Consider the following 9,591-nt stretch of genomic DNA (forward strand, 5'->3'; position numbering starts at 1 on the left):
CTAACAGCTGTTTCATTAAAAGTGCTGTTGCCGAACTCGGTGGCTGACGTGTGTTCCCTTTTTATCCGCTGCAGGCGAAGTGGTGTTCGAGGAAGACGAGGAGAAGAAGTGTTCAGCCCCGGAGCCGCACTGCGTCACTGTAGCCCAGTGTCCGCAGGCACAAAGGGACATCCGCCGTGGAAGACACCCCACCATCTGCGACTGGAAAGGAGCCACTTCGTTAGTTTGCTGCGCGCAACCCACGGCACTGCCGCCGGTAACACCGAACCAACCTTGTACGTATGTGCGACATGCTTTCCAAGCGTGGCAGGGTAGCAGTACAGCAGCAAGTGATGGGGGAATGCGCTCCTTCCTAGCTTGCACGTTATATCTCCTGTGAAGGTCCACGGGTGCCCGCTTTTTCTGCATAAAGCCGCTCAGATGACGCACTGGTCCACCTAGCTTCCCTTCATATTTAAAAATTACACCCGTAGCATGCTAGTAGCAGCTTTTCGTGGCTGTGCAGCGGAAGAGCTGAAGTCCTCCAAATCCAAAATCTGTACAACCTGCGACCGCTCGAGAACAACACATTTTCGTAGATGGTCGACTTGCGCTCGTATGCATACACCACCTACTAGAGAGATAGACCGTTAGTGCAGTAGCACGAACATAATCCTCAGAGCCGAGCAACAATCTCGCTTGTGCTCGACCCTTGATTGATGAAAATTATGCACGTAATGGTATTACAAGTAAAAATATGACCCGGTTAGTGCCAGCTACTGCTCGGAGTTGGAAACAAAGCCAGCGTCGACCTTCAACGGCAGAAAGCGTTTATAAACACGACAACACCGTGGACACACAGCAGTAAAATGAAGCGAGGAACGCAGTCTGCAAGGCTCTTTTTAGCCTGCTTTACTTATTTGACCTTTAATTATGTTTGTCTTTTCTGCTCATATCCCGCTCACGCTACGGTAACTGAATGTGCACATTCTTCGCAGCAGGCTTTAGTTTATCGTCCACAGTGTGCATTATCTTCAAAATTGGTTGCTATCGATAAGTTGACACTGACGGCTATGAAGTTGCCGGCAGGCAAGCCGCCGACGAGGAATGGTGTTAAAATGTGAAAAAAAAAATTGGTTATCCGTTTTCTTAGTTTCGATTTTTTTTTCGTTACAGAGTATGACTTGGCGCAAAGCAAAACTTCTTGCACCTTTCTTTTCCTAGATCCTCCAACAGAGGTACCGTCACCGAATCCGCCCGTGGAACCACCTGTTGGACCACCTGTCGAACCTCCTCTGGAACCGCCCATCCAACCTCCTACTGTTGTTCCGCCAGTCATTCCCCCTGAACCTCAACCAAAACCGCCCACAGACCAGGGAACCGGAACGACGACCGAGCAAGGGGCTTCAGGAACCAGAGGACCATCATCTGACGGGCAACGCTGGTTCGTCCGGAACCAAGCCCGACGGAACCTCGGAGGGCCGCGAACCGACAGCAGCAGACGAAGACTGCGAATGCGACGACGGTGCGCTCTTGCGGACGCTTATCTTGCCCGTATATCTGTATTACAGTGCCCCCCCCCCCCCCCCCACAGTAAAGAAAGGAAGAGAAAAGGGTAAACGCGGTGTGTTTAGTCTAGGGAAGAATATTTTCTAGGTCGCATGTACCGGCACCTGCTATAACCTGAATAATGTTAACGTGCTTACGTAAATATAGTACCCGACCATAAAGCACAACAGAACAAAACTCTACTGACCAGAGGATAATTTTGCACAAGATGGAATGCAGAACTTACCTGCTTACATAATCGACATTCTAGTATAGTGCACATAAGGAACAGACGCACTTGTTATGATGAAAGAAACAAACAGCGATTAAAGAACGGCGCTGCAGGGACACAAGTTTGACGCGACGAACTCACTTTTGCGCTTGTCGTACATTCCAAGTGTCAAGGTGTGATTAACGCATGTAAACAGTAGCCGCTCAGATAACCTGATGCCTCTGTCATCCTCGATGTCGGTGATGATGAATAACGCTTCGCTGACTCAATGTCTTCGGGTCAGGATTCGGCACCCATGCATTTAAGCGACGCGGGTGGGTTTCTCCCGAGCGCTTGCCGACGAGACGACGATTCACATCATGTAGTCGCGTGGCCGGTATCATGTCTCTGTAGCAACGGAACATTTGGTGTGTTTAAACCCGGCGAAACGCGTTTCCGTCATGACCATTCTCGGTACAGGAAATTATGCTAGCGAGAACGATATTGAGTAACTTAAATATAGGGCTTGGCTGAAGAAATTTATTACTAACATTCATAGCACTAGGCCATCGACCGAGTGGCTAAGGCCCTGTAGATAAGGTATTGGTGTAAGTATTCCAGTCGCGACATCACCTTTAGAATAACAGGCAGGACCGGTTTACTCTGGAGTGCTGCCTCGATTTCATTGGGGTTTTCCTTATCTTATGTCTTCACACTTAGCGGCTGACTGAAACGACTCTATTTTGTTGCGTTTATAACGGCCTTGTGGTCAAAGTGTAGAAAATGGATAGCAATTCACATATTGTACCGTGACTCGTGGATCCAATGTCTCGAGTGAGGTCGCACACACAGTCTTGGGAGCACGCTCGTGAGATCAGCTGACGCCTTGCCCGCCGCGTTCATATTAACAAAGCCTCGCGCAGTCGGTGCACGTCGCGCAAAAGCGTGCCACCTTTTATCGTGGGCCTTAATCACACTTCCGCCGTGGCCCCACAGCGCTCCCAGTAAGGACTTGCGGATTGCGACCCGAGGCGACCGAGTCCCGACAGCGACCAGCGCGGCTGCTCTTGGATGAGCCCGTCTACTCTCTGGACGCCCGCAGGGTTCGAAGACCTGGACTGAGCCGGAGACGTCCGCTCAACGTGGTGTCACTGCTGCCGCGTCAACAGCTCACTGGCCAGTCGCAGCAGCAGCAACAGCGGCAGCAGCAGCAGTCATCGTCATCCGATAGTACTTGGCCCTGGATGGTAAGCCTTGTCTGGGCTGTTGCTCTCCGCCCTGCCTAATAGTCGCATCGCATGGTACTGAATAGCATCGCTAGTTGTAATCTTCGCCAGGTAAAGTTCGTAGTAAAGATGTTTGTTACGCAGGAGGATGCGACTTGCTAGCCGGAAGGAAGTGCAGGTTCTCAAATGGAACCATAGTAGAGCACTTCGAAATTGTTGCCCTCACTTTGTAACCGCTACCGGTAGAAACAGCGGTAAAAATTTGTGCCCGGCTGATGCTCCGTCTTCTGATTCAGCCATAAAATTCCCATATTTAGGTATGGGTCACACCACTTCTATACAAATCATGTATCGACTTGGAGACGTCCCTGTAAATGCGGTACTGACGTCTTCGGAAGCATAGTGATTGGAATAAACGAATCTCTGAATCGAATTCTCTGCTTCGACATTGTCATCCACCAATTACCGTTCTGCGAAACAGGCCATTTGTCGCAAAAGACCTATTTCGTTATTGGTCTGAGCTCTACTACTGACAGTGAAATCTGATTTCAAGTATTTGTTACCCCTTTGCGGTTATTATTGCAACATTGGACTACATGCGTTTTATGCGAAGACTAGGAAATATTTATAGATAACTGATCCCGTGGTCGCACATTCGATTCACGCCACTGCAGCGGTATTTCAGTGGTTGCGAAATACAAAAACATCCCAGTGTGGTACGATAACAACGAAACATTATGGTCCCCAAATGGTCAACATTATTCTTGAGCTCTCCAATGCAGCGTCCCTCAAAGCTTGCATATCACTTCAGGACAGTGAGCCCCAGAATGTGTAACCGACCATTTTTACATGTGGAAAAACCACTTGTGGGTGTGCAGCAATCTGCCTAAATAACAACTATTTTCCTAGAGGTGTACACAAGTGCATAGTTGAGACATACGAACATATAGCAGATGGTTACTAGGCCACCAGAAAATGTCACTAAACGCAGTCCATTTTCCCTAAAAACTCACTCGAAACAGACACAGAGTTAAGTGGGAAAAAAAAAGACTGCTGTAATTTCCGTATATTGAAAACACCGACCCGCTAATGTCCCCATAGGAGAGGGCTCGGTATTCACGAACAGCAGGCTTTAGAGAAATGTTCGAAAAACAATGATATCCTTCTTTCCGCGCAGGCTTCAGTGGTGGACCAAGTGAACCCGGCTAGGCGATGCGCTGGTGTCCTATTAGACCAACAACACGTGCTCACAGCCGCACAGTGCTTCGGACCAGACAATGGGTGAGAACAATTCCAAGTCAGATGCTTGTTTTCAAAGAAGCGCCCATCTTTACGAGATGGGCTTATCAAAGAGGCTATAAAGCGCTGCAACAGAGCAGAAAATAAGAATGAGACGGCGCAATGTTATTCGACTAAGTGCGTGGATTAGACGGGATTAGGATTAGATGGGTACAGATGTGCGCGTTTCTGTGGTGATAGTTTTTCTTTGGGCCAGCTGTGGTTAAACCTCAATGCTAATTATAAGTAAAGAGAGTCGTTCGGACATGAGCTCGACTGCCCATAAACCGCTTGTTATTACACGACGTCACAGAACATCTACTACGCCTGGGTCACAATAAAATTCACTTTACTCACTTTGCATTTGCTAAGTTTGTGCATAAGTAAATGATTCTACGTGGTTCCTGAGTAGGGCTTTTAACGAAGAGAGAAACTTTACTTCATACTTTTCACATGTATAGCCAACTAATGAAATGTGAACGGCATTAGGAGGCGGACGGGATAAAGGTTTGTGGGACTTGAGAGCTTATGAAAATTGTGACCGAATAATTCGTACTCTAACAAAGCCTTCAAATGCGCAAGTTTGATGGGAAAGGATGGAGTGGGGGCAGCATCGCATAGGAGACAGACGAAGAGAGCACTAATCACAGTGGGCTAGTTCCAACCACCACTCGCGTGCTTTGTTTTTTTTTTTTTTTCGCGCCACTGCCAAATGTACAACATCGTGTTGCGTACACTACCAAATATTTGCATCATATGAACTTCGTTCCGAGAAGAGCTCTCCCTCTCATCGCGGGGCATGCTCCGTCCGCAGTAAGCAAAGCATTCGGGTTTACGGCGGCTTCAGTACGTTCACTCACTTTATGACACTCTCGCTTGGAAACAACGAGCCAATATGCGTGGCGGGTATACACGAATGCCATTGCAGGAGGAACAGCGCCGTGATGCTGAACACACCTGGCCTGCCAGTGACGCTCCGGCATGTGGTCAGTGTCGAGGCGCATCCCATGTTTCGCGTGCCGGACGGCTACCACGACCTGGCCCTTGTGAGATTCGAGCCCGCACTCGCTTCTGGAGAGCTGGCACCCATATGCCTGCCCACAGTGCTCAACGCCAGGCGCGTGTTAAACGGCAGCGTCCTCGACGCCGTCAGCTGGTCCAACCGACAGAGAGGTGAGCTGCGCGTATTCCAGCAAGAGTGCCTTCGATTCCCGTCTGCTGGTTTTTTCTTTCCTTTTTCCCGCAAAGGCATAACTTAAATAACCTAGAAAATAGATTTTACACGGAAAGCTTTATTAACTCTTTTAGGAGACAAATATAGAGGTAACAAGGCCAGGGTCTATTTCACACCACTGAGCATCATGCTTGGAAAGAAGGCTGAGAGTTAGGGAATAATGAAATCCTGGTGAAACACGTCCACCTAAACAGAGAGTAAAGCTAATCACGGTTGCTATACTTCATCTACATTTTTTTTTCTATTACGACGGTAAGAATATGACGCAATGACTCAGCACATTTAGTACAACAGCGTACAGCACAATGACTAATAAAGTCAATTTTTTAGTTACGATTTTCTACAAGATGACCACTCATCCCTTTACGGTTGTTGTTTGTTATTTGTACTATTCTTTTTTCATTTTATTTCTTATCCACTTTAAATATTTTTTCAGTATCGATAATTATTCAATCAATCATGGCTTCAATATAACATCAACAATTACTCAACACAATTTCCATCCATTTCCTAGCATTTAATGATCAACTACAGGCCTCCATTTTCCCTGCCGCGTTCCGAACGCTTCCGACAACTCCGACAACACCCGAGCTGAACGTGAGGTACGGCGACGTCTTTTCGACCCAACGAGCTGCATATACGCCTAATACCTCAACCATGCTGACGTAGTGTATTTTGCTTTTGCATTCTTGTATGCCGATGTGACAGAAGCCGTTGTCTCAGAAAGTTGCCACGACTGGGAGTCGGTGACCTACGAGTGGAAGAACACGCGGGACCACTATGTTTAAGTTATCAGTGCCGTCGCCAGAAAAGCTGCCGCTTCGCACGAGGCTGCAAAGTGCAGACAAAAGGCGGTTCTCCTTACCAGGATGAATAGGCACCGATGCACATTGAAAAAGAACGCATCGCACGATGCTTCGTAAATAAACGGGCCAGCGGAGCTGAATAGACGACACAACCGATGAAAAAAAAAATAAAGCTTACGGTGTACGCGAGCGCAGACACGCTAAGACGTGCCAGTCTGACGGACTAGCAGGCAGTCGCCTGCGAACTGCTAAAACAAGCCTCCCACGTTCCAGAAGTTATGCCCACTGATGCCAATCCACTGATGAAAATCAGCTTTCGCTGAATACCGTGATAGCGAGCTAAGCTCAGCTGTCTAATTTGTTTTTGTCGAGGCTGGGTGTGCCATCCCTGGAGCCCTTTGAAGTCTCACCCGTGCGCCCACAGCTATACAATAGGTATCGAGGAGTCCTGGGTGTGCCATCCCTGGAGCCCTTTGAAGTCTCACCCGTGCGCCCACAGCTATACAATAGGTATCGAGGAGTCAGAACGGCAGCAAAAAGTTGTCTTGAATAGACTAAATACTTCTCGCGCAGTCGCTTTTCAGGACTAAATGCATGAAACTCAGAACAGCACTGGTAGGCGTAGCAGTTCGTCCTGTCCTTCGTGCGTCGGTAGCCAGTTGTGGACACTGAAGAGCTGCTCACTATTCTTTTGCTTGTTTCGCGCAGATTTCCACCCTGGCTCGATGGGCGAGAAACGCTACCAGGTGATCTCCGCGTCGAGCTGCAACAACACGTACGCCGGCGTCGACCTGTCCCCGTACCCGCAAGGCATCAACCATGACGACTTCATCTGCACCCAGCTGACCACCAACGTCGGTGAGGAGTGTGTGGTGAGTGTGAGCTCAAGTCCTTTCCATTTTTACCGTATGAAGACAGAGCTTGCCACTAGTCAATTTCACGCCATATTTCAGCCTTATTGCCGCCATCATATTGTGCGTCTTAATTTACACGCACTGTTAATTAAGCACGCAACCCCATGCGCTGAATATTCATAGCGCATTGTGATAAGATCCGATGTGCTTCAAATGAAAACATCGCTGACAGAACTTGGCTCTCGAAAGACGGAGTAAAAATGTTAAGTGAATTTGCCCAAAACGTTAGATAAAAATCGCAAAGACATGAACAGAACCTCTAAAGATAGGAATACATAGATTAGCAACAATAAGATTGCTTATATACGAGCTATATATCTTTTTCTTTTCGTGGTTCAGTCCTTTTGTGGAGGTTTGTGCACAAAATGGGATGAGCGTGCTGCTATATTAACGAGGCGTCAGGCTTTGCCATAGCTAGGTGTTAGTGCTTTTACTTATTCAATCCTCCTCTTTTACAGGGCATCCCGGGAAGCCCTCTCATGGTAAAGGATGGAAGTCACTGGACCGTCATCGGGCTGTATAGCTTCGGCGTATCGTGCAGCGGCACGGCGCAATACCCGACCGTGTTCACACGCGTATCACCCTACGTCACCTGGATATACGAAAGGCTCGGCCTGCGCCGATGAGCTATCCACACCAACGCCGGGACACCAAGAAGAGCAGCCATCGTCCGTTTGCCTTGCGCGGTCGCAAGCTGGCGGGCAACATACGCTGAGCACCAATGATCACACTCTAGTAAAGGGTCCAACATACATCGTAAACTGTTTGGTGACCAATACATGGAAACGACACATCGCAGCTGGTTCACCGTTACTAATTCATTCGCTCACTCTTGCGCGCAAATATACACCGCTCAAAGCATCGAATGCTAGGAAAGTGGGGATTTATAGCGTTGAGTGAGGACGCAGCCTCGATACTAAGAGTCACTACAGCAATTTGCTCGAACCAAAATTTTCTTGGCGTTCACTACTCTTCATGATATTGAGGACCATCCCTGACAATTCCCCCAGCATAGGGTGCATAATGCGACTCAAAACTCGATTCATTTATTTCACAGTTCCCTAACGAGTCGGCCCCTTATAGCTTTTGTCTCTGCATGTCACTAGCACACCGGAGCGAACGGCGCGGAAGAGTGTATTAACGCCGCATTTACAAGCTAGCAGTAGCAGCTTGGGTCCAATTCAGAGAGAACGCTCGCTAGCGAATGCCAACATATAATGGGTCTTCAGTCACATATTTTTCGCAAATATCCTTCTCGGTAGCTTATCAGCACGCACTGTTCTTGAGTTTGGGTTTATTTAAAATTTTCAGCTTTATATTTAGGGAAAAAGCTTGTGACGCTCACCCTCGACTGCGAGTAGTTAGCATACCATGCTAATGTGGACAAGGAAAATTTATTACACCACTTGATACTGGGACCAAGCAGAAAGGGCCTCATGGCCTACTCCCCAAGTACCGGTGCAGCAGGTAGGGTTCCCCTGCTGCTTAAATCCGTACTTCAACGGCCGCGAAAGACTAGAGCATTTGAAAAATTCTATGCGCCCTCATTGAATATGGAACCCTCACCATAACGTCGTGTAGCTAGTTGCGCCCATAGACGATGTGGACTATTCGCCTCTTTTATTGCCATGGTTTGGGGGAAGGAGTTTTTAAGGAATACTTGAGTAATAAAAACACATCGACTATTGTGGGCGCATTACGCTCTTCGGCTCATAGATAACTTACACTTTGCGAGTAAAACTTTTCAGGGGAAAGAATTTTGTATTCGACATAAAATACTCTTTAGTATGTGAATGTGCCCAGTGTGTTGCCCGCTGGGCAGCGAAAAGCAGTATGCAGTGAAATCTTGTAGTGGTCTGCACGCATCGCCACAGTGTACGTGATAGCTCTGGTCGCTTTCTTGATGGCGGGACTGCGTAATGTCCAGTGGAGCAAAGAGCTCGGGACCACCAGTGAAACAACGATTAACGTCGGAGTAGACGGTTTTGCTGCTGAAGCTGCTGCAGCGCGAGTGAAAGAGAACAGTTGGTGCGGCATGCAGTTACTTATTTATTGTTCCTTTTGTAAATAAAATGAATGCACGCTTTTGAACCGTTCATGTCTTTTGCGTTCCAACCATGAAAATACGGAGTGCACTTCAAGAAACGTCCTCCGTTTTTAGCTCGCACAGTAAGAGCTTACTAAGAGAAGCTATTTTTGCTATCATTTGCCAGTTTGTGACATCATAAAGGCATGAATTTTAGAAAGCAGCTTGCATATCGTTTTGAAAACTAATGTCACTAAGAATATACAATATTTACACCTGTGCAGCCCGCCGTATCGGCTCAGTGGATAAGGCACTCGCCTGTGAAGCCTGAAGATGTGGAGTCGCTCTCAATAATGCATTCGACGGTAG

At 47.7% G+C, this 9,591-nt stretch overlaps 1 pseudogene across 1 annotated transcript in view; it reads left to right on the forward strand.

Moving 5' to 3' along the window:
* The window catches only part of LOC146184896 (uncharacterized), a 46,004-nt pseudogene extending 36,717 nt beyond the window's left edge, over positions 1–9,287 (forward strand). Inside the window, exons 3-9 of the transcript XR_014708432.1 lie at positions 75–275; positions 1,204–1,504; positions 2,735–2,985; positions 4,142–4,245; positions 5,171–5,415; positions 6,991–7,154; positions 7,655–9,287. The product of XR_014708432.1 is annotated as an uncharacterized LOC146184896 (transcript). The remainder of the gene's footprint in view (positions 1–74; positions 276–1,203; positions 1,505–2,734; positions 2,986–4,141; positions 4,246–5,170; positions 5,416–6,990; positions 7,155–7,654) is intronic.
* Positions 9,288–9,591: the final 304 nt, after the last annotated feature.

Source organism: Amblyomma maculatum, chromosome 7, assembly GCF_055883805.1.
Source record: "Amblyomma maculatum isolate TAMU_Amacu chromosome 7, ASM5588380v1, whole genome shotgun sequence".
Taxonomy (NCBI): domain Eukaryota; kingdom Metazoa; phylum Arthropoda; class Arachnida; order Ixodida; family Ixodidae; genus Amblyomma; species Amblyomma maculatum.